This window comes from Mus caroli, chromosome 2 (assembly GCF_900094665.2).
Source record: "Mus caroli chromosome 2, CAROLI_EIJ_v1.1, whole genome shotgun sequence".
In the NCBI taxonomy this organism is placed as follows: Eukaryota; Metazoa; Chordata; class Mammalia; order Rodentia; family Muridae; genus Mus; species Mus caroli.
The window spans coordinates 82515147-82523274 of NC_034571.1; positions in this window are offsets into that span (position 1 = coordinate 82515147).

Sequence of the window (8128 nt, forward strand, 5' to 3'; positions counted from 1 at the left end):
CTTTCTATTATTTATTTTGTTATTGAAAGATCGGCTTTAGTCCATGGTGATCCGATAGGATGCATGGGACAATTTCAATAATTTTGTATATGGGGAGGCTTGTTTTGTGACCAGTTATGTGGTCAATTTTGGGGAACGTACCATGAGGTCCTGAGAATAAGGTATACCCTTTTGTTTTAGGATAAAATGTTCTGTAGATATCTGTTAGTTCCATTTGTTTCATAACTTCTGTTAGTTTCACCGTGTCCCTGTTTAGTTTTTGTTTCCATGATCTGTCCATTGGTGAAAGTGGTATTTTGAAGTCTCCCTTTATTATTGTGTGAGATACAATGTGTGCTTTGAGATTTACTAAATTTTCTTTAATGAATGTGTCTGCCCTTGTATTTGGAGCATAGATATTCAGAACTGAAAGTTTCTCTTGGAAGATTTTAGCTTTAATGACTATGAAGTGCTCCTCCTTATCTTTTTTTATGACTTTGGGTTGGAAGTCGATTTTATTAGATATTAGAATGGCTACTCCAGCTTGTTTATTCATACCATTTGCTTGGAAAATTGTTTTCCAGCCTTTCATTCTGAGGTAGTATCTGTCTTTTTCCCTGAGACGGGTTTCCTGAAAGCTGCAAAATGTTGGGTCCTGTTTGTGTAGCCAGTCTGTTAGTCTATGTCTTTTTATGGGGAGTCGAGTCCATTGATATTAAGAGATATTAAGGAAAAATAATTGTTGGTTCCTGTTATTTTTGTTGTTAAAGTTGGCATTCTGTTCTTGTGGCTCTCTTCTTTTAGATTTGTTGAGGGATTACCTTCTTGCTTTTTCTAGGAGGTGGTTTCTGTCCTCGTATTTTTTTTTCAATCATTATCCTTTGAAGGGTTGGATTCATGGAAATATAATTGTGAATTTGGTTTTGTCATGGAATATTTTGTTTTCTCCATCTATGGTAATTGAGAGTTTGGCTGGGTATAGTAGCCTGGGCCTTTTTCCCTTACTGCTTTTAGTATTCTATCTTTATTTAGTGCATTTGTTGTTCTGATTATTATGAGTTGGGAGGAATTTCTTTTCTGGTCCAGTCTATTTGCAGTTCTTTAGGCTTCTTGTATGTTCATGGGCATCTCTTTCTTTAGGTTTGGGAAGTTTTCTTCTATAATTTTGTTGAAGATATTTGCTGGCCCTTTAAGTTGAAAATCTTCATTCTCATCTACTCCTATTATCCTTAGATTTGGTCTTCTCATTGTGTCCTGGATTTCTTGAATATTTTGAGTTAGGATTTTTTGCATTTTGTATTTTCTTTGATTGTTGTGCCTATGTTCTCCATGGAATTTTCTGCACCTCCAGCGTTGCCTCATTTTGGGTTTTCTTTATTGTGTCTACTTCCCTTTTTAGGTCTAGTATGGTTTTGTTCATTCCCATCTTCTGTTTGGATGTGTTTTCCTGTTTTTCTATAAGGACTTGCAAGTCTTTAGCAGTGTTCTTCTGTATTTCTTTAAGTGTTTTATTAAAGACCTTTTTGATGTCTTCTACCATCATCATGAGATATGCCTTTAAATCTGGGTCTAGGTTTTTGGGTGTGGTCGGGTGTACTGGACTGGCTGAGGGTGGAGTTCTGGGTTCTGATGATGGTGAGAGGTCTTGGTTTTTGTTAGTAAGATTCTTATGTCTGCTTTTTGCCATCTGGTAAACTCTGGAGTCAGTTGTTATAGTTGTGTCTGGTTAGAGCTTATTCCTCTCTTAATTCTGTTATTCTCTACCAGCAGACCAAGGAGACTAGCACTCTCCTGAGTTTCAGTGGTCAGAGCACTCTCTCCAGGAAGACTCTACTCTTTCAGGGAAGATGCACAGATATCTGGCGTTCAGACTTGCCTCCTGGCAGAAGATGAAGGCCCAAATTGTACCTGTCCCAGAAGCTGTTAACTTCTGTAGTCCACACTCTCAACTGTGCAGACTAGTCTCAGTGGAGTCCTGGATTGGGGATGTGTCCAACAGATGCTCAGGCAAAATCCTCCCGGGCCGGGTGAATCCCTATCCTCTCTCAGGGTAGGTGCCTGGATGTCTGGAGCCCAGAAAGGGGGCTGCCTCAGAAGATATGTGGCTGTTAGCTTCTGTAATCCACCACTCACCTGTGCAGAGTAGTCTCAGTGGAGTCCGGGATCCTTGAGGTCTCCAGCAGATGCTCAGACAAAGCACTCCAAGGCTGAGCTGACACCTATCCTCTGTGTAGAGTAGTCTCAGTGGAGTCCAGGATACAAGCTGTCTCCCACAGATGCTAAGGAAAAGCCCTCCAGGGCCAGGCAGACACCTGTCCTCTGTGTAGAGTTGTCTCAGTGGAGTCCAGGATCCAAGATGTCCCCTGTAGATGCTCAGGCAACGTCCTCCTAGGCCAGGTGGACACCTATCCTCTGTCAGGGAAGGTGCCCGGATGTCTGTGCAGAGTAGTCTCAGTGGAGTCCAGGATCCTAGATGTCTGGAGCCCAGAAAGGGGGCAGCCTCAGAAGCTCTGTGGTTCCCGCCTGTTCCAGAAGCTGTTAGCTTCTGTAATCCACACTCTCACCTGCACAGAGTAGTCTTGGTGGAGTCCATGATTCAAGATGTCTCCCACAGATGCTGAGGCAAAGCCCTCCTGGGCAGAGCACACAATTATTCTCTGTGTAGAGTAGTCTCAGTGGAGTCCAGGATCCAAGATGTCTCCCGAATATGCTCAGGCAAAGCCTTCCTGGGGTGGTCGGACATGTATCCTCTGTCTGGGAAGGTTCCTGGATGTCTTTGTGCAGTAGCCTCCCTTTAGTCCAGGATCCAAGATGTCTCCTGTAGATGCTCAGGCAAAGCCCTCCCAGGCCAGGGGGGGCACCTATCCTCTGGCAGCGAAGGTGTCCAGATGTCTGGGGCCCAGATAGGTGGCTGCATCAGAAAATCATTGGCTCCTACCTGTCCCAGAAGCTATTTGCTTCTGTAATCTACACTCTCACATGGGCAAAGTAGTCTCAGTGGAGTCCTGGATCCAAGATGTCTTCATCAGATGCTCAGGCAAGCCCTCCCGGGTGGGCAGACACCTATCATCTGGTGGGGAAGGTACCCTGATGTCTGGAAGCCAAAAAGTAGGCTGTGTCACAAGCTCTGTGGCTCCCGCCTGTCCCAGAAGCTGTTAGCTCCTGTAATCAACACTCTCACCTGTGCAGAGTTGTCTCAGTGGAGTCCGGAATAAAAGATGTCTCCTGCAGATAATCAGGAAAAGCCTTCCCTTGCTGGATGGACACCTACCCTCTGGCAGGTAAGGTGCCCGGATGTCTTTGCGGAGTAGCCTCAGTGGAATCTGGGATCCAAGATGTCTCCCACAGATGCTCAGGCAAAGCAATCTCGGGCTGGGCAGACACCTATCCTCTGGCAGGGAACGTACCTGCATGTCTGGAGCCCGAAAACGGGGCTGGCTCAGAAGCTCTGTGTCTCCCACCTGTCCCAGAAGCTGTTAGCTTCTGTAATCCACACTCTCACCTGTGCAGAGTAGCCTCAGTGGAGTCCAGGATCCAAGCTGTATCCCGTAAATGCTCAGGCAAATCCCTCCTGGGCCAGGAGGACACCTATTCTTTGTCTGGGAAGGTGCCTGGATGTCTGTGCAGAGTAGACTCCATGGAGTCTGGGATCAAAGATGTGTCCCACAGAAGCACAGGCAAAGCCCTCAGGCCTGAGCAGACACCTATCCTCTGTGCAGTGTAGTCTCGGGGGAATCCAGTATACAAGGTGTCTCCTACAGATGCTCAGGCAAAGCCCTCTCGGGCCATTTGGACACCTATCCTCTGGCAGGGAACTAGACCGGATATCTGGAGCCCAGAATAGTGGCTGCCTCAGAAGCTCTGTGGCTCCTGCCTGTCGCAGAAGCTGTTAGCTTCTGTAATCCACACACTCACCTGTGCAGAGTAGTCTCTTCCGTGATTCAAGATGTCTCCTGTAGATGCTCAGGCGAAGCCCTCCTGGGCTGGGCAGACACCTATTCTCTGTCTGGAAAGGTGCAACGATGTCTGTGCAGAGTATTCTCTGTGGAGTCCGGGAGACAAAATGACTCCCGTAGATGCTCAGGTAAAGCCCTCCTGGGCCAGGCAGACACCTATCCTGGGTGCAGAGTAGTCTAGGTGGAGTCTGGGATCCAAGATGTCTCCTGCAGTTGCTCAGGCAAAGCCCTCCCCGGGGCCAAGCGGACACCTATCCTTTGTGCATAGTAGTCTGGGTAGAGTCCAGGATACAAGATGTCTCCTGCAGATGCTCAGAAAAAGCCCTCCCAGGCAGGCAGACACCTATCCTCTGGCAGGGAATGTACCCTGATGTCTGGAGCTCGAAAAGGCGGCTACATCAGAAGCTCTGTGTCTCCCGCCTGTCCCAGGAGCTGTTAGCTTCTGTAATCCACACTCTCACCTGTGCAGAGTAGCCTAGGTGGAGTCAGGGATCCATGATGTCTCCCACAGATGCTCAGGCAAAGCCCTCCTGGGCGGGCAGACACCTATCCTCTGGTGGGGAAGGTACCCTGTTGTCTGGAGCTGGAAAAGGGGGCTGTGTCAGAAGCTCTCTGTGTCCTGCGTGTCCCAGAAGCTGTTAGCTTCTGTAATCCACAATCTCACCTGTGCAGAGTTGTCTCAGTGGAGTCTGGGATACAAGATGTTTCCTGCAGATGCTCAGGCAAAGACTTCCTGGGCCGGGTGGACACCTACCCTCTGACAGGGATGTTGCCCGGATGTCTGGAGCAGGGAAACCAGGATGCCTCAGAAGCTCTGTACCTCCTGCCTGTCCCAGAAGCTATTAGCTTCTGTAATCCACACTCTCACCTGTGCAGAGTAGTCTCGGTGGAGTCCTGGATCCAAGATGTCTCCTGCAGATGCTCAGGCAAAGCCCTCCTGGGCCGGGCAGACATCTATCCTCTGGCAGGGAAGGTGCCCGCATGTCTGGAGCCCAAAAAGGGGGCTGCCTCAGAAGCTCTGTACCTCTTGCCTGTCCCAGAAGCTGTTAGCTTCTGTAATCCACACTCTCACCTGTGCAGAACAGTCTTGGTGGAGTTGGGGATCCAAGATGTCTTCCATAGATGCTCAAGCAAAGCCCTCCTGGGCCGGGCAGACACCTATTGTCTGGCAGGGAAGGTGCCCTCATGTCTGGAGCCTGAAAAGGGGGCTGCTTCAGAAGCCCTGTGGCTCCTGCCTGTCGCAGAAGCTGTTATCTTCTGTAATCCACACTCTCACCTTTGCAGAGTAGTCTCGTTTGTGATCCAAGATGTCTCCTGTAGATGCTCAGGTGAAGCCCTCCTGGGCTGGGCAGACACCTATTCTCTGTCTGGGAAGGTGCCACGATGTCTGTGCAGAGTATTCTCTGTGGAGTCCGGGAGACAAAATGTCTCCCGTAGATTCTCAGTTAAAGCCCTCCTAGGCCAGACGGACACCTATCCTGTGTGCAGAGTAGTCTAGGTGGAGTCAGGAATCCAAGATGTCTCCTGCAGTTAGTTGCTCAGGCAAAGCCCCCGCAGGGCCAAGCAGACACCTATCCTTTGTGCATAGTAGTCTCGGAGGAGTCCAGGATACAAGATGTCTCCAGCAGATGCTCAGAAAAAGCCCTCCCGGGTGGGCAGACACCTATCCTTTGGCAGGGAATGTACCCTGATGTCTGGAGCTCGAAAAGGGGGCCACGTCAGGAGCTCTGTGTCTCCCACCTGTCCCAGGAGCTGTTAGCTTCTGTAATCCACACTCTCACCTGGGCAGAGTTGTCTCAGTGGAGTCAGGTTTACAAGATGTCTCCCGCAGATGCTCAGGCAAAGCCTTCCCGGGCCAGGTGGACACCTATCCTCTGGCAGGGAAGGTGCCTGGATGTCTGGAGGAGGGAAACGAGGCTGTCTCAGATCCTTTGTGGCTCCCACGTGTCCCAGAAGCTGTTAGCTTCTGTAATCCACACTCTCACCTGGGCAGAGTTGTCTCAGTGGAGTCTGGGATCTAAGATGTCTCCTTCAGATGCTCATGCAAAGCCCTCCCAGGCTATGCAGACACCTATCATCTGTGCAGAATTGTCTAAGTAGAGTCTGGGATCCAAGATGTCTCCTGTAGATGCTCAGGCAAGCTCTCTAGGGCCGGCAGACACCTATCCTCTGTGTGGAGTAGTCTTGGTGCAGTCCGGGATCCAAGATGTCTCCTGAATATGCTCAGGCAAAGACCTCCTGGGCTGGGCAGACACCTATTGTCTTGCAAGGAAGGTGCCTGCATGTGTGGAGCCTCAATAGGGGGCTGCCTCAGAAGCTCTGTGGCTCCTGCCTGTCCCAGAAGCTGTTAGCTTCTGTAATCCACACTCTCACCTGTGCAGAGTAGCTTAGGTGGAGTCAGGGATCCATGATGTCTCCCGCAGATGCTCAGACAAAGCCCTCCTGGGCCAGGCAGATACCTATTGTTTGGCAGGGAAGGTGCCCGCATGTCTGGAGCCCAAAGAGGGGGCTGCCTCAGAAGCCCTGTGGCTCCTGCCTGCCTCAGAAGCTGTTATCTTCTGTAATCACACTCTCATCTGTGCAGAGTAGCTGAGGTAAAGTCAGGGATCCAAGATGTCTCCCGCAGATGCTCAGGCTGGCTCAGTCTTTTATAAGGTTAATTAGTACTGATTAGGTATATTCCTTTTTGAAATTTTTATTGAATACCAAGTAGTCAGCTGCATGGTCTTTCTATGATGTTGGGAGGCTGGTGAGGACTAACTGTATAAATATGAAAGGTATTTTATTATGAAAACATTGAAAGAGAGTACTTGCCTTGCATGACAGGTGGGGAACAGGGAGGAGGCATTGTCGACCGGCTCCATAGTACAAAGCCAATTGTCTTGTTAGGGTGGGAGGCTGTGAAGGGCTTGCCCTTCTAGAGGTAAGGTCTCCAACTTCTCTCCCCTCTAAGAATTATCTTAATTAGGCCATGTTTAACTGAGGTAATCAAACGATTTTCTCATCCTTGGATGAATGGGCTTTAACCATGGTTGGGGGGATATTGACCTGATTCCTCCCATGGGTGCTGTCACGACCCACACTTTTGGATCTTGGTATCTTTTGGGGAGGGGAGGCAGTGCCTTAGAAAGATATTCTTGACTGTAACTGGAACTAGATACCAACCTCCATCCAAATCAGGTGTATATCACAGGTAACTCAGAAATGGTCAACTTGACCTTTGCCTGCAGTAAATTTCTGCACCCACACTGATGCCCATACTGTATTCATATTATCACGAATCAGTATGCACAGTTCTGAGTACTGTGCAGCTCCTAAAGGAGAATTGTCAACCTCAGATTCACCAAGGTCTTGACAAGAATTATGTCACTAGGAACATCACAATTTGTGGCTCTTAGGTTATATTGGGAGCTGGAGGTCACTCTCCTCATATCTGTTATTTCCATAGCCTGAGAAACTAAGGGGACCTTGCAATAACAGCAAGGGTGGAAAACCAGTGACTAGCTAAGGGACTAAACCTGTCTATCAGAATAAAAACCAATTTCTTCTAATATATGAAATTTCAGCCTTTCTAGCCCTTGTAGCAAACCTAAATCTCAAATCAGACCGAAAGCCACAATACGTGCTGGAATATCTTTAGAATGAACATAGTAGCTTCCACCTGCACGCTCTTGGGGGCGAGGATGCATGCCCACTGCAGTCAGGCTGAAGGTGTTGGTTGACCTGCTTGAAAGACAAAAATTTTAGACAGTGAAGAGTAACATCACAAAGTTTCCTTGGGGGAAGTCCAGGTACTTTATTCAGTTGCAAATTAGCAAGGCTCTAACTCAGTATCTGGGCTGGTTTTAGAATTAGTAAAAAGGCCAGAGATTCTGTGAAAGTGGGGGCTGTGCTCAGAATTAACTTTGCTAGGTAATTAAGAATTTTAGTTATCTACAATAGGAATCTCTAATTTTGGACTAAATATTAGACCAGTCGAAGATTGAGTTAGAATGACTGGTCACAATGAAGGAAAGAGAAAAATCATTATGTCTCTATTAAATGACTAATCTTACTAAGTCAGAATATATAGTCTCTGATGTTCTTTTGCCATAAAGTTAAAAGGCTTGAAGCTAGTCTAAACTGGAAAAATGGCAAGCAAGGATGTGTCTAAAACATGTACCCAATTTAGTTTCCTAGTCACTACAATCAGG